The 22,772-nt window shown below is 48.2% G+C and overlaps 1 protein-coding gene and 1 non-coding gene across 2 annotated transcripts in view; one reads left to right on the forward strand and one right to left on the reverse strand.

Annotated features, from left to right (window-relative positions):
- LOC126413244 (steroid receptor seven-up, isoforms B/C) overlaps positions 1-22,772 on the forward strand; it is a 556,948-nt gene that overhangs the window by 286,648 nt on the left and 247,528 nt on the right. The window lies entirely within an intron of this gene.
- Trnas-cga (transfer RNA serine (anticodon CGA)) lies at positions 490-564 on the reverse strand. Its single transcript has one exon. It is a non-coding gene; the product is annotated as a tRNA-Ser (tRNA).

Consider the following 22,772-nt stretch of genomic DNA (forward strand, 5'->3'; position numbering starts at 1 on the left):
ATACATCCAGAAATTAGACCTCATCACACTCCAAACCGGGAGGCCGACGGTTCAATCCCGCGTCCGGCCATCCTGATTTAGGTTTTCCGTGATTTGCATAAATCGCTCCAGGCAAATGCCGGGGTGGTTCCTAATCCGATGGGAACGATGACCTCGCTGTTTGGTCTCTTCTCCCAAACAACCCAACCCCAACACTCCAACCGAATTTGTAATTAAATTTAATGTACATGTAACTTGTACAGCAACTGATAATGGCAGCAAACAGCCTAAACACGAAGTGTTGCGAAATATTAGTGAAGGGTTACAGGGGCAAAAAACTTATTTGACAAATTCTGTAGCACAGTTTCTGGCCTCACCAAGTTCCACGCAACGAGGATAAATTTAAGTTAAAATGTAAGGATTACCACTGTCGTCAATACAAGACCGTAAGTTAGGCCCCGTGAACTTCAGTTGGTAATTTAATTAAACTTCCTGTCAGATTAAAACTGTGTGCCGGACCGAGACTCGAACTCGGGACCTTTGCCTTTCGCGGGCAAGTGCTCTACCAACTGAGCTATCCAAGCACGACTCACACCTTTACTGCCAGTAAGGTTGTGAGGACGAGTCTTGCTTGGGTGCCTCAGTTGGTAGAACACTTGCCCGCGAAAGGCAAAGGTCCCGAGTTCGAGTCTCGGTCCGGCACACACTTTTAATCTACCAGCAAGTTTCATATCAGCGCACACTCCCCTGCAGAGTGAAAATCTCATTCTGGTAATTTAATTAGATTGAAAAATCGCGTTGGGTGTCAGCAGAAAGTTCGCTGTGGGCGCCGAATCTCGCAGACACGTTACGACCCGGCTGGGCGGCTCCATCGGCCGCGCTCGTGCGATCCGTATTTGATGGCCGGCTGGAAGCCGCGTAGCGCCGCCTGGGAAAGTATGCGGCCGCTGCTGCGTCACGGCCGGTCTCGCACCGCGTGCGTCTCCACAGTGCAGGCCAGGTAGCGCGGGAGGGCCCCACTTGTCGTCTGGTGAGCTGCTGGGCAGGCCCTCGCGTTAAGCAGGTGCGTGGGTTCGTTTGTTGGTTTGGGGGAGGGGACCAAACAGCGAGGTCATGGGTCCCATCGGATTAGGGAGGGCTGGTAAAGGAAATGGACCGTGCCCTTTAATAGGAACCGTCCTGGTATTTGCCTGAAGCGATTTAGGGAAATAAATGAAAAACTTAAATAAGGATGGGCGCACGCGGGTTTGAAGCCGCAGGTGCGTAGCTGCTGCAAATAACCAAAGCGGCGGTGAAGGTATGGCGACTTAACGAAACGGTGCTGCCGAGCATTTACGAACCCTCCCTGAAATGGTTGCGAGCTGAATAGCGACATCGCGCACGGTCTGAGATATTTATTATTCTTACCTGACTCCTGATTTACGCAGTCATCAGGTAACTTCTACTCCTATTATTTTTACATGACAAACGCCAGTTGGTATATTTTGTGATCTGGCAGTAGCATTTCCTTGTGCATGCGCTGATTCTGACTTAGAAAAGGTTAGTTTTTGTTGGATTACAAACAAGTCTGAACCACGTATAATAAAAGGAATACAAAGAGTGCTCCTGACTAATTCAAACAATACCATCAGGAAGGAAATTATAGTGATGTGCGTGGCAAAAGATCATCACGACTGGAGTTACACAGGATATAATTTCAGGTCCACACTCTCTTCTATTTTTTTTTTTTTTATGATTCAGCTGTTCCTATCGATGTCATTTTATGCAGCCTGGCGTTGAATAACCACTGCGAGATTTTGATATTCTGTCGCTCGCTACACACACTGCTACAACAAAAAGTACAGGACCATTTTATAGCAAATTTAGTGCAGATAAATTTTGTACTGGGACTTGTTTTCGCTAGAGACCGTAGTTTTCGATTTTTTCAAGAAAAGCGTACAGAGGTGATCTTCAAACGCACACCCACTCCTACACTCAGCCCCCACTGGTCAGGATTTCTACTGTGTGACCCTGGCATTCCCTCCTACCAATGTATAGAAATTTGCAACTGCACGAACTATTCCCGATATTAAGTTGCTCTGTTAAAATAAACCGTTCATTAACATAGCAAACAAAAGAGCGTATTAAGTTCACCACAAAAAGTAGACTTGCAAGCAACAATTGTTGTAGTTCAGAAACAAGATCGAAAATGGGAGAGGATGTTACCAAATTGTGGACGTAGTATGGATGAATATATAAACTGGCAAAAATCAAATAATTTAGCTTCACAAACAGTCGTATTCAGCAACATTTTCTCTTCGCAAAATTGTTGATTTCGTCAACAAATTAATGTCCTAATCTCCTTCTTCTTGTATTGCTGTTGCCTTTTTCCCGTTTATAAGGGGCTAGCGTTGTTATAACGGTTTCGGAAGTGTTATTTGGTGGCGAGATCTCCTTCCTAATGTCACCGCCTCCCCCAGGAAGCAATCTTTGTACTCCACCTGTCTGCGCCTGTTGTCGATCTCGTGTTCAAGTGTGGTGACGTTTCCCAAGTACGCAGTGTGCATCTGCGGCGAGACGTGGACACTAACGGGGTATTCACATAGTTGGATGTGGAAAACCGCCTAAAAACCGCATCCATGCTGGCTTCTTGATCAGCCCTCATTGTTAACTCGCGAGACGGATTTGACGCGGACATGTGAGTTCTCTCTTTCTTTGTTCTTCATTTATTTTCCGTTTATTGAGAGTGGTCGCTTAAGCACTTTTTCATTTTTTTAAATTGTTACACAAGCAAAATAACGGAAGAGACGGGTGGGGTGTGGAAGGTAATCCGTGGAAACATTGACCCAAATAATTGGCAAAAAGGTAACGATATCGGGACAGTTTAGCGAAAGAGTCATGTCCTTCCTGTAAGAATGTCCAATAGTCAAGCGCATCCCTTGTAGCGTCTCGGGAAAGATAGTAAACTCACAGTCCTATGATCCACGTCCGAGCGTGGAACTTCACAGATGCCTTCGGGCAGATTAATATCCGTGGTTCGATTCGGTGTGGCGCAGTTTGAAGATAAGAGGCGAGGATCCTCCGTATCAGCAGCTACACGTCTGTTAAGGGTCCACACACCAGGCGGCGCTCATCCGTGTCCAACAGGCGAAACTGCGCTCAGAGGTGGGACTCAGTCGTACCGGTTTTGTGCAGTCGAATCCGCGCACCCGTGGTTCTCATGGACGATAAGGTACCAGGAGGCGCGCACCGCCTTACCAAGAAGGCGATGGCGGATGGCGCGTCGCACTACGGGCTAGTCCCACTCACATTCTGGGCATGGTTCCTCATCATTAGATCATAATGTATATGTCTCTTGCAGTTGGTGCTCTGGTGCTGAGGAAGTCATCATACACATAGCTACGTATATTCAAGGAAAAAGGTCGTGTTTCATGAGAGAGATGGCGCGATGTGTGCAACGTCAGTGATCAAAAGGCGGGACGCAGGAGTCAGTGCTTCAGTCAGGAGACCAGAGACACTACTGCGGCGATAAGTGCACAGCTCAAGCACTGTGCTGACATACAGTCCCGCGGCCCTCCCACGGACGTTGACGAGCCCCAACTGATTGTCGCGTGTGGGAAGAGCGAGGATTTCGTACTGTATCTTAAGGTTCTCTCGGCTGTCCGTCCGGTTAAATGAATATCTCAATATATTTGCATGCACTAATGTCGTACCGCATTACCTGCAAAGTATTTATTTCACAAAATCGAGCAGAGACAATAATTTAACAATAAAATTGAACCTCTGTTGTCTCGCGGAGTGCCCGCACGGTTTGAGGCGCTATGTCACGGATTGCGCGGCGCCTGCTGTCGGAGGTTGAGTCCTCTCTCTGGCATGGGTGTGTGTGTGTGCGTATGTGTTGTTCTTAGCATAATTTAGCTTAAGTAGTGTGTAAGTCTAGGAACCGATGACCTCAGCAATTTGGTCCCTTAGGAATTCACACACATTTGAAATTTTTTTTAAAAATTCTGTTTTTTCTATACTGTACATGACACAAGATTTTAATTTAAAAATTCATCCATAGAATGGCGCTAGTAGTCTAGAAGAAGCGCTCAGAACGTATATAGCTTCTTTTTTTTTTTGTACTTGCCAGACCGTTTACATAATAATGTAACATTCTGCACCTAAGATTTTTGTGGCTTCATGTACGTGTAGTTGAGGACATTACAGTTCTACACAGTTTGTGAATTTCATCTGTGTATATATTTTCCAGTACTGTAAAAGTATGTAACGAACATCATGCCCGCCAGCCGCGGTGGCCAAGCGGTTCTAGGCGCTTCAGTCCGGAACGCGGGACTGCTACGGTCGCAGGTTCGAATCCTACCTCGGGCATGGATGTGTGTGATGTCCTTAGGTTAGTTAGGTTTAAGTAGTTCTAAGTTCTAGGGGACTGATGACCTGAGATGTTAAGTCCCATAGTGCTCAGAGCCATTTGAACCATTTTTGAACATCATATCCAATAAGAGAAAGTACCTTGTGGCCACGTTATACAAAATGCCGATTATCCTAGTGTGCGAACAGTGTTGATCAAGAAACAGGAACGAGACGGACTTGCCAGAGCGCTGCCCATAGCGTCGCGCACCGCTAACATTCTCAGGAATGCCTCACTGGGCCGCGCAATCCCGTGGGACGTCGTAATCACAGGCGCATTATCCCCGCGCCTAAAATAGCTGGTGACTAAGCAACCTGTTTGTGCGTGACTCGGCGTGCTGCGCCGTGCTGGCCAGCCCTGCGCATCTCCATTCGCGTGCGCTCGTTCGTGTGCGTAACAGCGCGTTCGTGCGTGCGTGCGGGCAGCGTTCGCGAGGCGAGCGACGCCCATACCGGCCACGTACAGTCGGGCCGCGTGCAACAAAGGCCGCGGCCGCGCCGACACCGGCTCCTTAAAACACTGCCCCTGGAGCGCCCCTCCACGCCGGACACCTGCTGGACACACAGAGGAAGGGGCGCTGGAGTCGCGCCTACGTCGACTTCACTGGAGTTGCAGCAACAGCTGAGATGGATGGCCGTCCATCCAGAAGAGCAGTCCAGTGAGGTTGCACTACCCCAGCTCACGTCCTTTATTCAGTACCACACCGGATCAACTGTTCAGTCCTAGATCTCTTGTGTTGTCCTTTCTTGAATCCCAAACGTATTCTGCTTGGTATACTTTCATGTTCTCTAGTACCGTAATTGTTCTAAGGACCCTGTAGGAACTACGTAACGGGCTATACCAATAGGTGAAATGCAGAACTCTCCATGCTGATATTCTGTAGCTCCTTTATTAAGCCACAGTATGTTAGTAAAAGTCCCACGCCCTTCGATTACATCGAACAGTAGGTTTCAGATCTACAGCCTTCTAAAGCTGCCTGTTCCGAGAGCGTGAGATCACGGATTCTAGGACAAGTAAAGCCTAATCTACTTAATGGTGGGCAAACGTACTTTCACCATACAGTGTGTTTCACAGTTCCTGTTACACGCTTCTAGAGCCTGTAGACGGGACAGTGTCGATACAGAACTCATGTCGGGAAATGTATAGTTTTGATATAAAATAAGTTTAAAGCTCGGATCACTCTGCTGTGCGGGGTAGCCGCGCGGTCTTGGGCGCCTTGCCTCGGTTCGCGCGGCTCCCCCAGTCGGGGGTTCGAGTCCTCCCTCGGTCATGGGTGTGTGTCTGTTGTGCGTAGCGTAAGTTAGCTTAAGTTAGTTTAATTAGTGTGTAAGCCTAGGGACCGATGACCTCACTAGTTTGGTCCCTTAGAACCTTACCACAAATTTCAAAATTTCGGATCACTCTCAAACCTGACGGTATACACATGAAGTGAGAAGAGGGCGCCGTCTCACTCCTTGTTGTAATTATGGCACCCCATACTGTGTTCGTCGCACAACGACTGCGAAGAGATGCCCGTTCGCCATTAGGAGTGTTGACTGTGGCTGGTGATCAACGAACGCACCGCACTTTCGACGTTTACGACAAGGTCCTCCATCACGGAGAAGGGAACCAGACGACGAGTGTTCGAAAACCTTGCCCATGCCGTAGGCTTCTGTTGAGCACACAGGTCAGAGACGATTTTCCCGCTGGCTGCGTACAGTGAGGCGGGGCATTTGAAAGTCATACCGTCTTACAACTTATCCTATATACAAACGGCACATTTCGAGACGTAATAGAAACCGCCGTAAATAATGGAAATTTTTGTAGTGCAATCACCTGATGGTAATGTAATTGACGGTGAAGGCAACGTCGAAAAATACAAAATAAGTCGGTGGCTGCACAACCTATTCCGTTTTCCAGAACGCACCACTGAATGGCAGCTATTTTGCAAGGCTCTTCGTTGTACAGAGAACATGGCTCAAAGTGTTGTCGATAGGCCCTCAGTTTTTCTGTCCCTTGTCTTTGCACGCTACGTTCGCGTTATTATTGGTATATTTCCGACTGATTACCTTGACGGCCATGTAAACAACGAGTTCCAGAGATAGCTAAAGTAAGCAATTGCCTTGAGAAGTAGCCGACACGAATATCCCTTTTCCGTGTTGTCTGGGAGTGTAACGAATATACAGAATTCCACATGACTCGCTTTTAAAGCTGCGAGTAAGAGCGGAAATGGTTGAGTTGTGGCGCATACAGGCCGCTCTCCTGCCCGAGCGCTTGGCCGTGTACACCGGAGCGCTAGGGCGCACGCGCGCAAAAAGCTGCGAGGCGCACGCCGGGTAACGAAGGCGCGTTCTTCCGGCTGCAGCGCCGCAGCGCTCCCAATTAAAGTTGTCAGCGGGCGGCGGCTGTCTGCGGCGCATTCCGCCCTCAGCCCGAGGAAGTGTGCTCTGGCCACACGGAAAACGCGTCGCGTCCACTGCAGCCAGCATTGCGCACGGTGTCACTGTTCTCAAAACACAGAGAAGTGACGGCCTATTCAGTGATGGGCAACAAATCTTAGTTGAATGCACGTCTAAACTGTGCAAGTACTTCATACCATCATAAGACCTGTCTTTCCTTATCCTTACACGTATGAACGTGAAGAGAAATCGCTGTTTCCATGACATTACGTGTAATAATCAGTATTATTACTTTACTTTCAGTCCTCGTGGTTTGCTCAAGCAACTGATGAGGGAAGTGCCAATGTTTAATCAACCATAGCGTTTCACTTCACTACGATGACCTGTAAAGGTTTGTACTGTAACGTATGTCAAGACTTAACATTCTAGCCACGGTACCGAATAAGACTCGTGCAACGGCTGTTATACATAACTATGCAGACAGCACAAGAAAGAGTCTCTGCGTCGTCCCACCACTTAGTATTCGATTTATCACTGCTGCTCTGTGTCCCGTGCATACTACTTTCGTCAGTCAGTAAGAGCCAGAAGAGAAAAGCGTGGCGAAACGTCGTGGTGGAGTCCAAATTGTGATGCAGCTCTTTGTATGAGCGAGTGTTTCAGAATATACCGTACTCAGGTGTTCAAGAAGGGTGTGCAAGTTTTTTTTTCGGAATTATAACACGGTTCAGTTAAACTGTTTGCATACATATTTATTTTACTATCTCATAAACCATGTTTTCGAAGAGTTAAAGCAGATTTCGTCGTTTGGAATTACACATTACGCGAATTTATTGCGTCTATTGTTAGAACGCTATGATCGTCGCAAAATGCGTTAAATCAGCCACCCAGCTGCCGCAAAGTGTTAAGATAGTAGGGAGAGTTCCAAAAAGCACTTCACTGGCCCTGACGTCACACATTTTCACCAGTGACGGATGGCAGAGGACACCGGTTTTTTAAGCAAATTTAATTTTGTCGTAGCTGGTATTTCAGAGTACATTTTACCAACGTTATTGAGGGATAACAAGGTAAAAGTACCGTTATTTATCACACTGGTCTGTGGATGCGTTGGAGGTGATAGTTTCTTTGCATTTTCCAATTAAATGAAAAACGGAGGTTTTATCTACTTATGATTTTGTCCGAAAAGATACAAGGACACATTTGAGAACGACGGAGCAATTCTAGGAAGCATATACTGTAGCGTTTAAAATAATTTTTTGCGTATTTAGATGAAAAATAGCGATGAAGTTAGAAACGGTATTCATGCGTTAGTGGCAGTTGTGAGGAATGACACTTGTGCGGAATTGAAATGTACTAACATTTCTGCTCAGCCCGAGACACTTCAGATAGTTTTGTGCTCCCACATTCGTTGTCTTCGCCAACTCGCAACCAGAATGTTGCATTCCAGCTCAACCTAGACTTCGGGCCAAACTACAGATTAATCTGTCACAACAACCAAGTGTTTTGCTTTCACATTCGTGGACTTGGTCAAATGGTTCAAATGGCTCTGAGCACTATGGGACTTAACATCTGAGGTCATCAGTCCCCTAGAACTTAGAACTACCTAAACCTAACTAACCTAAGGACATGACACACATTCATGCCCGAGGCAGGATTCGAACCTGCGACCGTAGCGGTCGCGCGGTTCCAGACTGAAGCGCCTAGAACCGCTCGGCCACACCGGCCGGCTGGACTTGGTCGACTGACAACCAAAATATCACCGTCCAACTCGACCTAAGAGTCGATGTAAACAACAGAGCACTCTGTCACCACAGTCTGATTTTCAGAGTGTGCCTCTACACTGCCTGCGAAAAACCGCTTATCCCGGCAAGAGTCCCGACTCCGTGGAAATATCTCTTCACGCAAATGACCCAGGCCCGTATTCGCTACACGAACCATTGATATGAAAGTCATCATACATTTCCTGGTCGGTTTAATAGGTGCGTATGAAGAATTTTTGCTTGCGAATTCTAGGCGGAGAAAAAGTGGAGGCGTTAGACGTGATGTAACGCTACACGGAGTTTCGGGGCTCGTCCATCGTCCCTTGCGAGCGAGAGTGTCAGGAGAAACAGTTTCTCGAGGTGAGGTTAAAGATTACGCTCGACTGAGTGCCGGCCCCACTGACCTCGCCCTTGTACCGAAGGTCGCAGAAGACACGGACCTCTCTCTTCCCGCTGCTCGCACAAACAGCACAAGGCAACTTATTTTGCATTTTATTTAATACACCTTTCCTACCTATACAACAGTATCAGTCAGTCGCAGATGAGCACTATATACATAGATTGACAGCGGTCTGTCGCATTCCGTTAATCGTAGCAATTATTACACAGTATATGGCGTTGTCCACTCATGGGTTGCTGCTAGCTAACGAGTCCAAATGTTATTTTGAAGAGACGTCAATGAATTGTATAACTGAGAATATAGTTTGAATTGTAAGTGTAGTTGCTTACCGAGACTAATTTTTCGTTCCGTTCCACTTGCCAGTAGCATACTTGGTGCTCCTTATTCTTCTGCCTGCATGTACATCGTTGAGTCTTGTACCAAGGAAGCAAGGGAGAGGATGTTGTTAAGGGTGGCCGGTATCCTCTTTCTATAACACAAATTCACACGTGGATTAACACGGTTCTTTATACTTTCCGATATCTTTATAACTGCAGCGTACTGCAGTGCAAGCAAGAGTATATAAACACGTGTTTCATGCTTGAGGAGCGTATATTTCAGTTGTTGTTTGTTCATATTACGACGCGGACAAGTAAAATTTCTTTTTGAGACTATTCGCCGATTCTTATTACGGTGAGGACTTCCCTTGACAACAAAATATTTTTGTGGAATCTATTTCCCCATTCTTACACTCCGCTTGATTTCTCATACATGAATATTCCTTAACTGTAATAGAGTCCAGGAGTTATGGTACGCCGGCAGCTCGTGGTCGTGCGATGGCGTTCTCGCTTCCCACGCCCGGGTTCCCGGGTTCGATTCCCGGCGGGGTCAGGGATTTTCTCTGCCTCGTGATGGCTGGGTGTTGTGTGATGTCCTTAGGTTAGTTAGTTTTAAGTAGTTCTAAGTTCTAGGGGACTGATGACCATAGATGTTAAGTCCCATAGTGCTCAGAGCCATTTTGTTATGGTACAAGCTCATCCGTAATAGTCCTCTTGCAGACAATATCAATAATGAGGCTGGAAAAGTACAAGTCCCGCTATGAACACTAATCTGATCTCGATGTATTGACAGACACCAAACTGGGATGTGAGTCCGTGATAGTAAGTGATTGAGCGACTGAGACTCTCCGATCAGCGGTGGCGGCCTAAATACTTGCAGTTGAGATGGCTTTGGCGGCGTGTTGCTTGCGAGTGTGTCTGTGCCATCTCTCCTGTTAGGCGCGCTTGATCTAGCCTACTATCGATCTTCGCCCTACATCTTTGCCGATCAGTTTGCTGGCGACAGCTTACACCAGCACGTACATCATGCGCTTACACGTTGTGAAGTATTCGAAAGCCACATTCTCTACATCTGTTCCATTTACGCAGAGCTACGACGTGAGAGCACACCTTATGTACATCAGCCACCATGTTCTCGTTCTGTAACCCAGCAGCAAAAACCTTTTCGGCCGGTTGTGCAGTAAAAGTCTTCAACAAAACAGAATGTTTATCCTCAATAATGTATTAGAACTTTTCTCTCGTGGCCATCGAATGTTGTGCAAAGATCCATTCGGAGTAATTTTAGATGGTAGCTGTCCTGTTTTCTGGTTTTTCTCCAATACACACTGATTTTTTGAGCAGCATGTGAAAGTAAAGGTATGAACAGCTTTTTAAAAAGAAAACTAGTGAGTAGAGAAGGCATGCCGAGTCATTTTAGCAGGCACGGAATTCACCAACTTAAATTTATACAACTATTGCTGCCCGCTGCCAACATGGTTATGACCAACTTGAGGAGCCTTTATTTCCACTTACCATGCCGAAGCTGTAGCATTATTCGTGGGATCTGCCATGAAGTCCCTTTGTAGTATATGCACCTACGGCCACAGCCCTGGCACAGACATCAAGCTACAGAGGCTGCTGCTTAGTCTGTAGAAAGAAGACGTTGCGCGGGCACAGTTTGCGGTTGAAGCGGGAAGTGTTTGCGCTGTGAAAAGATTCAAATGGCTCTGAGCATTATGGGACTTAACATCTGAGGTCATCAGTCCCCTAGAACTTAGAACTACGTAAACCCAACTAACCTAAGGACATCACACAGGTCCATGCCCGAGGCAGGATTCGAACCTGCGACCGTAGCAGTCGCGCTGTTCAGGACTGAAGCGCCTAGAACCGCTCGGTGACAGCGGCCGGCGTTTGCGCTGTGAGAGAAAAAGTGTGTCCAACCCCCCAACCCCCCCCCCCCTTTCCTTATTTTTTCGTCCACCTACTTTGAGAGACAGGAACGCGAGCCACATATGGGGCGAATCAGCGTAGCGATTTAGCTGCAGTGAGTTGTTAAACTGGCCAACGTGTATAGTTTTTAGGCAGTTTCCCTTGCTCGTTTAGGAAAATGAAGGGGCGTTCCCCCCAAAATTCCGCCTCAGCGAACACTAGACACAAACAATTCAGATACAACAACACACGATTCACGGACGGATGGCGCACAAGTCTTCCCTCCCTTAGGTTACTTTAGAGAGCCTGTAAAGGGAGAGGGTGGCCAACCGGACGATACGGCGACCATTCTTCTGGCAAACTGCGGGCGGGACTTTTGAATGGCCAGTAGTAGAGTGCACACTCACCGAATCAAAAGCACAAGACAATATGGCGAAATAATTCGTTAAATGCCTTTGTTTATAAGAATAATGTGTTATAATAATTTTCACACAGTTAATTTACAGGTCTGTTTTCAAATTTAACTGTGTGTATTGCAATTTGTTTTATATGTAGTAAAAAAGCAAAAACGACTTACTTCGCATAGATAAGAGTACTTGGTTGGTTTCCACGAGGCTCCTGTTTGATTTATGTCAGCCCTGTTAACTGCGACTGCTCACTGCTTTAGTCTTTCTTCATTGCGTGGAAATGCTAACATGCGAAATCCACCTTCGCCTCTATTGGAACAACCAAATGCAGCACAACCTGGCATCGTTTATGAACGTCTGCAGAACGAATTACAGATGTCGAAAACAATACTGTACAATTACTAACGTGTTTACTTCAAACTTATAGGCCTACCGACTTCCATCACAAAACGCTTCATTATTTCAACTCGTATTTAACATCGCAAACGCTAATTACGTACTAAAAACGATATACAGCTAAATCGAACATGCATGCACAACGCATAACAAGTCTCTCAATAATTCAAATACCTTTCCAAAAGTCCTCTGAACTTCAATTCGACTCAAAAGCACGGCGAACATAGGAAGCGCGAGAGACGTTTGGCGCCATTTTTCTGCCAGAGCTAATCAACCAATCACGGGCAACTTCACCTATGGCCACTCTCTCTGTATACAGGCTCTCTAGGTTACGTCGACGCCAGTGGCGTCACGAAGAGGCGTCCGGTCACGTAGTTAAATGACACAGTAACATTTGCCACTATATGGCATAAACGGTAGAAGAAGGACGGAATTAGTGGACATATTCCGAGTAAAGAACGCGCCACGTGATGTTTATTGCATTTCGAGATGTTTTTGTTTTCGATTTGACTGTACCGCTGCCGTAACAACTAGTATGCGACGCGCCGAGGTCAGCGTCAGTGAGTGTGCGGCTCTTTCCAGCGAGTGGGCGCGATCGGGGCAGAGCCTCGGCGTGTATTGTACTGTATGGCGGCAGCAGCAGCAGCAGCAGCAGCAGCAGAAGGGAGGGCCGAGCACAGGCGGCGGCAGCGGCCGGGCCGGGCCGGGCTGCGGTCGTGACCGCCCGGTCACGACGCGCCAGCAGCTCAGCATAAGAGGGGGGCGGGGGGAGAAGGGGGCGGCAGGTAGGCCGCGGGGGAGGCCCGTGGGAAGCCGGCCGGCCGGCCACAGCCACCTGTCCGTTCATCACGCTCCTCATTAGCCGGCGTCACAGCACACACAGTAACTGCTGCTGCTCAGCGTCACCATTGCGTCGCTGTGTGACGCGAACGTCAACGACGCTAAAGTGCCACACGCACTCCGAAGAAGCGCCCACCTTGTTTATATTAGTAATCGTCTAAAAGGATCAACCGGTCCCGGTTTATCGTCGCCTGTCTAAAGGCTTTCAGGAACACCAAAAATTCGATTTTCATCATTTCGTATAGTTAATGACCGAATTTAAAGAAGTTAATTGCTATGTTAATCTACTCATTGAGAAGTGTTATATCAACACAATGTCATATTTAAGTCAGAAATTGAGTTTATGTCTTATTTTTCTTGGTTCGAGGCGTACAATCACCTCTCATAGTATTCGACACCTTTTTGAAGGCCCTGTACACAGTGTTCCAGGACGAATGGTCTGTATTCAGGCATTTGATAGAAGAATGTGTAGTAGACGTGGGCTCTATAGTGCATACTGTGGCTTAAGAGCTGTGAGCACTTGTTCATTTTCGTTGCAGTGACGCTCATCTCGTCTGCTGAACGAGTACTCGTAACTCTTTAGGTATGACTTTTAGAGCCAGTGTTTCTGCTTCGAAAGATCGGTGCTGTCATATCCCTGAATATTGACCATTCCTGCTGCACAACTTGTACATCTTCCGAATAGCTCTGCTACGGCTTTCTCAAAGGTAAAGACAGATGTCTCTGCTGCCACAGTATCGTGACCCCATACTGAAATTGGCATTCTAGTAGACGAATTAAAGCAGCAGCTCTTGATGTACCTGTTTTGGGAGCGCCTAAGAATGACTGCTCAGTTGCCCTTGTGTCTGCGGTAATTAGTCTGACGCGTTTTTGTGGACTCTACGGGAGTCATAAAAGAACATGTCTGGTATCTAAAAACTTGTTGTAGGTTGCACAGTACTGCAACCTACGACCGTTTTCTACATAGTAGCAATAGAAGGTGACTTTACCACCACGCCAAGATGTAATGGAATAATTTTTATGAATATGTCTAGAGTCTTCACTTAATATTGGCTCTTGAAACTTTCACCTTTAATGCTAATTGGCTATTGTAAGTTAAAATACTCAGCATGTAACGGTTAAGTGTTTTGTTTTAGTTTTTTCTATTTATTTCCATGTCTCACACACACACACACACACACACACACACACACACACACACACACAGAGAGAGAGAGAGAGAGAGAGAGAGAGAGAGAGAGAGAGAGAGAGAGTAAGAGAGAAAGAGAGAGAGAGAGAGAGAGAGAAGGGGGATCGGGGATCGGAGGGAGTGATCTTGGTTGGTTGGTTAATTCGGGGGGGGGGGGGGGGGCGACTAAACAGCGAGGTCATCGGTCCCATCGGATTAGAGAAGGGCGGGGAAGGAAGCCGGCTGTGCCTTCTCAAAGGAACTTTTCCGGCATGTCCCTGAACCGATTTAGGGACATCACGGAAAACTTAAATCAGGATGGCTGGACGAGGGTTTGAACCGTCGTCCTCCCGAATGCGAGTCCAATGTGCTAACCACTGCGCCACCTAGCTCGGTGAGCCAGGGAGAGAGAGACAGAAATAGCTACTTCAGACTCGTATGATTACACGTAAAGTACCCGCGTTTCCATCGGTACATGTTTGTAGTAGTAGTAGTAGTATCAGTAGTAGCAATAGTAATAGTACTATGTCCGCGCCGGCCGGAGTGGCCGTGCGGTTCTAGGCGCTACAGTCTGGAACAGAGCGACCGGGCATGGATGTGTGTGATGTCCTTAGGTTAGTTAGCTTTAATTAGTTCTGAGTTCTAGGCGACTGATGACCTCAGAAGTTAAGTCGCATAGTGCTCAGAGCCATTTGAACCATTTGAACTATGTCTGCAAGCCAGGTAGTTTACTATATGGGTCAAATGGCTCTGAGCACTATGGGACATAACTTCTGAGGTCATCAGTCCCGTAGAACTTAGAACTACTTAAACCTAACTGACCTAAGAACATCACACATATTCATGCCCGAGTCAGGATTCGAACCTGCGACTGTAGCGGTTGCGCGGTTCCAGACTGTAGCCCCTAGAACCGCCCGACCACCTTGGCCGGCTGCCTACTTTACTAAACTCTGGTAGGAAGAGCTTGACTCAAATGAGAAGTGAGTCACAAGGAAGACTTCCAGTTTATATTTGGAAGTCATTGATTCATCGCGCAAATTTTTCATTTATATTAAAAATGAAACTTACAAAACGGTAGATGTCCGTTCTCTGTAAACCATTTTTTTTGCTATGTCAAGCGATGCTGCAGTTATCTTAGAGAGCGTACGTATTATTGACGACACATTTTTTGAAGGAGCATATACACTGTAATGTCTGTATCATAATCAAAGCTGTCTATAGGAAGTTTTCTAAAAAGAACAAGTTCTTCCAGTCATCTTTTGAGCTGAAGATCGCCGTTTATAATGTAACCGGTGGGATCGATTTCTTGTATCTCATGAATCAGAAACAAATGTGACACAATTCGATAAGTGAATATCATTTAAAAATAAAGTGAACTGGCTCTGGCGTCACATCATACCGGATCACTTTAGAATGAATTGGCGATATTGCTTTACAAAAGGAATATATATATACACGTTTACCCTGCAGCTGTTAATACGAATCGAAAAACGACAACGCCGTAGGAAGCGTTTGGGTACTGTAAACATGTAGTGAAGCAGGTTTCACTGTTTATGGGAAAATTGGCGCTTGACGAGTAGCTAAGCTGGGCCGTGCCCGTCTCTTCTGAAGTAGTTACTTAGTCTCCAGCCCACATTCGCACTGGAGACGCCTTTCAGATGTCATGCGGCCGATTACTTTATAAACGGGTAATTATGACGCGAGCAGAATAATCTCCAGCGCGCTGTAGCCGCAACTAACCGCATAAAGCGAGACGCCTTTCTGAATAGGGCCTCTCTCACTGCGCTGAATGGCCGTCAAAATTAATTTCTCGCCGGCCGATTTCACGTCGCGTGTCGGCCGCGTCCTTCCGACCGGCTCCGTCGGCTTAATCTGTGCGGCGGGACGGCGGGAATCGGGGGGAAAAGCTGAACGGACGAGACCGCGCGGCGGCTCCTTTGCCGGCCTAAAGAGAGGAGGCTGGGAAAATACGGAAAACGGTGTGCAGGCACCGGTCGGAGACGAAATAACGAGCCGCGAAATTATGTTCTGGCGGCCGTCCGGCTCCTCGTCAGCGGAACTAAAGGTGCGGCCGGGACTCCGCGGTGTGTCGCGCCGGGTCCGTGCCCCCCCCCCCCCCCCAGGGTCCCCCTGCTCACCTGACTTACGCACTAAACAAGAAGTCCACACAGAACCCGAGATACAGATGACTCCAGAGGTGGCAGATTAGAACAGTACAAAGGAGTTTGTCACTTTCAAGTGGCAGTAGACCACATGTTATAATTACCTGGAACGAGTCAGTTTGCTTGTTATCAGCACGATGTATGAGGGGACTTAGAGTGACACCTGTCCACCTAGCTAACACCACTGGCTACCAAGAGCAGCGCGTTATCAGAAGAGAGCGTACACGTTCTGAGCTCGCCGCAGACACAGTGCCGCTGGCGATCGGCAACAGGTGTACCACTGGGTGTAGATGAAATAGCGCAGCAGGCGGAGACGTACCATAGATTTGAAGCACGACTCTTGTGGACAAAACGTCTGTATTGTACAAGGATTCACCGTGAAATTCAGGCTGTATATAGGCCAAATGCAATGTCGTGTCCAGAGGTAGTGAAATGCCGTCAGAAATTTGATCAAGACTGCACAGTCGTTGGTTTGCCATTACCTTCCAAATGACAGTAAGTTTCGCAAACAGGGCGGTCTGCTCCGATGTAAGAGGTTTATTCTGTGAAATGGCTTATGGTGCTAACGCAGATTATACGTGACGATGCAGATGGTTATTACATCTGCGTCTATATACAGCATGGGAAAAATGAAACTGAGCCGGAAAGTAGTTGCTGCTCCTTAAAATAGGCAACCCAACTTACATCAAGGACGCTCCGGTCGGATTGATGTAAGTTGGGTTGGCTGTCTTAAATAGCACGAAATATTTTTTCGGGCCAGTTTTATTTAACCCATCCTGTACGTACTCCAGAATCCACTTACAGTGCATGACAGAGGATATGTTGTTACAATACCGATTAGTTTCGTTTCCATTTCCATCGCGTATTGACCGAGAAAAATGTCTCCGCGTGCTCCATAATCTCGTATCTTTCCTTCAGTATCAAGTGTTCAAATGTGTGCGAAATCTTATGGGACTTAACTGCTAAGGTCATCATTCCCTAAGCTTATACACTACTTAACCTAAATTATCCTAAGGACAGCCGGCCGGTGTGACCGAGCGGTTCTAGGCGCTTCAGTCTGGAACCGCGCGACCGCTACGGTCGCAGGTTCGAATCCTGCCTCGGGCATGGATGTGTGTGATGTCCTTAGGTTAGTTAGGTTTCAGTAGTTCTAAGTTCTAGGGGACTGATGACCCCAACAGTTAAGTCCCATAGTGCTTAGAGCCATTTGAACCATTTTTGCCTAAGGACAAACACACACACCCATGCCCGAGGGAGGACTCGAACCTCCGCCGGGACCAGTCGCACAGTCCATGACTGCAGTGCCATAGACCACTCGGCTAATCCCGCGCGGCCCTTCAGTATCCCTACACCACATATACAGTGATGGAAGCATAATCGTCGTACAGTCATCTACGAATTCAGGTTCTTTCAATTTCTGAAACTTGTCCGCGAGTTCATTGGGGCCATGGGACGCACTACCTGTTTGGTAGAATTTCTCGAAAGGCAGCTGTCATGGGATATGCTAGCAAAAGCGCACACGTACTATGAAAATGAGTGCTGCGAGGGAACGCGGCGGAGAGAGAAAGGGGGAAGACGCCGAGATCAGGGCCTGCGGTTCGAATCGGCGAGGGATGCTTTCTCCACGGCGCGGCTCCTGCCGCAGTGATCCAGGCGAAGGGCGTGCACTGGCGGCCCGCGGCGCCGGCGTGGGCGGCGGGGGCGGCGGCGGGCGTGTCTGGGGAGGAGAAACGCCTCCGCCTCCACCGTGGGAACGCCGCTGACCCGGGCACGCCCCCGCCTCGCCTAGCCCAGCTTTCTCTCTGGAGCCGCCGCCCTTGCGAAAGCACACGCCGGCACCGCGCGGCGCGTCGGGCGTCGGCCTGCGCGAGCCTCCGCTTATAAATGGTTCGGCAGCTGAAATGGCGGCCGCGCGCGCCGCCCACGCGCTCAGCCGGGCACATCTCTCACCGGCGCCGAGCGTGCCTGCGCGCCGCGGCGGACCGAACAGCGCGCTGCACGCGCACTCGCCAGAATGCGCTGGATCCTGGCGACGTGGCGGCGTCATAGTATCCGGCCTCAGTTGTCTCCAGTAGTGGAAGGAAAGGTGGAACAAGACACAGAATGTCAGGAAAACTTTTAGCTGGGTCCGAAATGTGGAACTGTGGCAGACAGGCTGGCGTGGGGGGATGGTTCCACCATACTCCCTAACATGTCTTCTGACAGGCTACGGTCTGAAAAAGAAAATATGTGAGCTGGGAACAGAAGACAATGGCAATTGCACATGTTGCGAGGAAGAGGACTCAAATCGTATAGTCTACACCTGTACACTATACGAGGTGCATTCAAGTTCTAAGGCCTCCGATTTTTTTTTCTCCGGACTGGAAAGAGATAGAAACATGAGCATTGTTTTAAAATGAGGCCGCGTTCATTGTCAATACGTCCCACAGATGGCAGCACCGTACGGCAGCGGCGAGAATGAGAACTCTTTTAAATACTTAAAATGGCGACGTTTTCCTTACTTGAACAGCGTGCAATCATTCGTTTTCTGAATTTGTGTGGTGTGAAACCAATTGAAATTCATCGACAGTTGAAGGAGACATGTGGTGATGGAGTTATGGATGTGTCGAAACCCGGGTTCCCGGGTTCAATTCCTGGTGGGGTCAGGGATTTTCTCTGCCTCGTGATGACTGGGTGTTGTGTGATGTCCTTAGGTTAGTTAGGTTTAAGTAGTTCTAAGTTCTAGGGGACTGATGACCATAGATGTTAAGTCCCATAGTGCTCAGAGCCACTTGATGTGTCGAAAGTGCGTTCGTGGGTGCGACAGTTTAATGAGGGCAGAACTTCGTGTGACAACAAACCGAAACAACCTCGGGCTCGCACAAGCCGGTCTGACGACATGATCGAGAAAGTGGAGAGAATTGTTTCGGGGGATCGCCGAATGACTGCTGAACAGATCGCCTACAGAGTTGGCATTTCTGTGGGTTCTGTGCACACAATCCTGCATGACGACCTCAAAATGCGAAAAGTGTCATCCAGCTGGGTGCCACGAATGCTGACGGACGACCACATGGCTGCCCGTGTGGCATGTTGCCAAGCAATGTTGACGTGCAACGACAGCATGAATGGGACTTTCATTTCGTCGGTTGTGACAATGGATGAGACGTGGATGCCATTTTTCAATCCAGAAACAAAGCGCCAGTCAGCTCAATGGAAGCACACAGATTCACCGCCACCAAAAAAATTTCGGGTAACCGCTAGTGCTGAAAAAATGATGGTGTCCATGTTCTGGGACAGCGAGGGCGTAATCCTTACCCATTGCGTTCCAGAGGGCACTACGGTAACAGATGCATCCTACGAAAATGTTTTGAAGAACAAATTCCTTCCTGCACTGCAACAGAAACGTCCGGGAAGGGCTGCGCGTGTGCTGTTTCACCAAGACAACGCACCCGCACATCGAGCTAGCGTTACGCAACAGTTTCTTCGTGATAACAACTTTGAAGTGATTCCTCATGGTCCCTACTCACCTGACCTGGCTCCTAGAGACTTTTGGCTTTTTCCAACAATGAAAGAGACTCTCCGTGGCCGCACATTCACCAGCCGTGCTGCTATTGCCTCAGCGATTTTCCAGTGGTCAAAACATACTCCTAAAGAAGCCTTCGCCGCTGCCATGGAATCATGGAGTCAGCGTTGTGAAAAAAGTGTACGTCTGCAGGGCGATTACGTCGAGAAGTAACGCCAGTTTCATCGATTTCGGGTGAGTAAATTAGAAAAAAAATCGGAAGGCCTTAGAACTTAAATGCACCTCGTATAATGAACCCAGAGAACAGCTGATGGTGGTAGTGGGACCTGAATCTATCAGGACAAAGCAAACACTATTAAAGACAAAAGAAAGCTACTCAGCAGTAAAGGAATTCGCGGAGGAAGCTTTCAGTATTCGGGAAGTTGCAAGGAAACTGCATAACACAGAGTAAATATCACCTAGGTGCCCCAGAAACATAAGGAAGCGACCGAAGAAAGCTAATCTAAGCACAGAGGAACAACAAAAGACTCAAGACCCAATGATTCCGAAACAGCCCTGAGTTCTTGGACACTTGGAGGACCATGGCTCAGAGTGGAGGGCTGACGAGCTGCCTCTCAAAAATCCACCAATGATACCTCTACAAGGATCCTGGGACACCAGTGGCAAGTAGGGTATGTTGGAGAGTGAGATGCCATATCACTCCAGCTGCACACGCCCCACAGCATTCAAGACCTTCCGCCAGCTTGAACAGTCCCCTGCTGACATGCAGGGTCCATTGACCCCTGAGGTTGTCACCATACCCATATATGACCATCCGCTCGACACAGTTTGAAACGAGACTCGTCAGACCAGGCGACATGTTTCCAGTCATCAACAGTCCAACATCGATGATGACGTTCCCAGGCGAGACGTAAGGCTTTGTGTCGTGCAGTGGGTACACGGGTGGACCTTCAGATCCTAAAGCCCATGTCGATGAAGTTTCGTTGAATGTTTCGCACGCTGACATTCGTTGATGGCCCCGCTTTGAAATCTGCTGCAATTTGCGGAAGGGTTGCACGGTTGTCAAGTTGAACGATTCTCTTCAGTCGTCGTTCTCCCGCTCTTGCAGGATCGTTTTCCGGCCGCAGCGATGTCGGAGATTTCATGTTTTACCGTATTCCTGATATTCACGATACACACGTGAAATGGTCGTACAGGGTTCAAAAATGGTTCAAATAGCTCTGAGCACTATGGGACTTAACTACTGAGGTCATAAGTCCCCTAGAACTTAGAACTACTTAAACCTAACTAACCTAAGGACAACACACACATCCATGCCCGAGGCAGGATTCGGACCTGCGACCGTAGCGGTCGCGCGGATCCTAGAACCACTCGGCCACTCCGGCCTGCGGCCGTACAGGGAAATCCCCACTTCATCACTACCTCGAAGATACTGTGCCCCATCGCTCGTTCGCCGACTATAATTCCACTTTCAATCACTCAAATCTCGATAACCTGCCGTTGTAGCAGCAGTAACCGATCTAACAACTGCGATAGACAATTTGTGTCTTATATATAGCGCCGTATTGTGCCTGTTTACGTACCTCAGTATTTGAATACGCATACGTACACCAGTTTCTTTGGCGCTTCAGCGTGAAAACGTACTTCTGCTAATAGCTATAATTATAAGTCAGCTTATTAAGTAAATGGTTTTTATTCCAGTCTCTGATCACAATATCAATTCTTTAGACGATGACAGGTTTCAGTCCGTAATGACCACCCTTACAACTTTTTTACACCACGTAAAAAACTGAGGATGGTCATTACGGACTGAAACCGGTCATCGTCTAAAGAATTGATACTGTGGTCAGAGACTGGAATAAAAACCATTTGACAGTATTGGATCGCTGTTTGTGTACGCGATTATGTTGCAGTTGGTGAAAATATTAAGTAAATGTTTGAATGATGCTGATCAATACACTGACCACAGTGACCAATAAAAATAACAGCACTTATACCCGTTACATCCCTTACTTCTAATTAGCCGTGATCAATTTCGGGAAATTTGGCATCCCGCGTGAGGCTGTAAGCGACACTTGTCACGACGCCCCTAAAAGTCAGGCCTTCTCGCGAAAATAGGGTCCTCTGACGATACTAAGCCTGCTCGACAAGTGTCTGACCGGAGGGGCCGACGCAAATCTAGACAGACTGCGGCGGCGTGACGGGCGCAGTCGGCACGTCGGGTGAAAGGCGAGGTCGGAATCCGGCGCCGGCCGCACTCTGACCCGGCGGAGAAACCGGCCGGCCGGCAGAGGCGCCCGGCTGCTGGCAGCCGGCAGCTGCAGCGGCTATCAGCCGGCGGCCATCGGGCACGCCGCGCCGCGCCGCGGTTCTTCGGGCCCGCGGGCGCCCGCGGTAGCCGGCCCCGCCTGCAGATTGCAGAGCGCGCCGGCAACGCATTACGGCGGCCGGAGAAACCTGCCTGCTCCGCGGGGAAAGTTCGGCACAGCCCAGTCTGCCGATACGAGAGCCGGAGCGCTAACCTCTGGCCGAGCTCTTTGTCGATTACATTATCGTCCCGAGCGTCTCGCCTCGGATTATTGCTAAACACGCCTGCTGAGCGCTATTGCGCTATCTCTTCCGCCATCTTTGAGACAATCGTTCCCCTCAACGACCATGCTGTCGATGACGTATTGCGCATTCCGGGGCAATCATCCCAGTACCAGCGCTACATCCTCTCTTAAGATTTTGACGCTCTACTAAAAAAAGATAGAACAATCCCAGTATGGAATCACTTTCTTGGTTCCTATAGATCATTCTCTTTAAAAAATCACCAGAAAAGACGTTATGCATCACGGAGGGCATACGTTCGAAAAAGCGTTGTGCATCATATAATTTTCTCTCACTTGTCTCTTGCCAAACGTTCGTGATGAGAAAATCAGAGAAATTAAGAGCTCGTAAGGAGTCTTACTGGCAGTTGCTTTCACACCACTGACGAATGCATCAAGGAAATGGTAGTTGGCTCTGAACACTATGGGACTTAACTGCTGAGGTCATCAGTCCCCTAGAACTTAGAACTACTTAAACCTAACTAACCTAAGGACATCACGCACATTCATGCCCGAGGCAGGATTCGAACCTGCGACCGTAGCGGTCGCGCAGTTCCAGACTGTAGCGCCTAGAACCGCT

The sequence above is a fragment of the Schistocerca serialis genome, chromosome 7, assembly GCF_023864345.2.
Source record: "Schistocerca serialis cubense isolate TAMUIC-IGC-003099 chromosome 7, iqSchSeri2.2, whole genome shotgun sequence".
NCBI lineage: Eukaryota > Metazoa > Arthropoda > Insecta > Orthoptera > Acrididae > Schistocerca > Schistocerca serialis.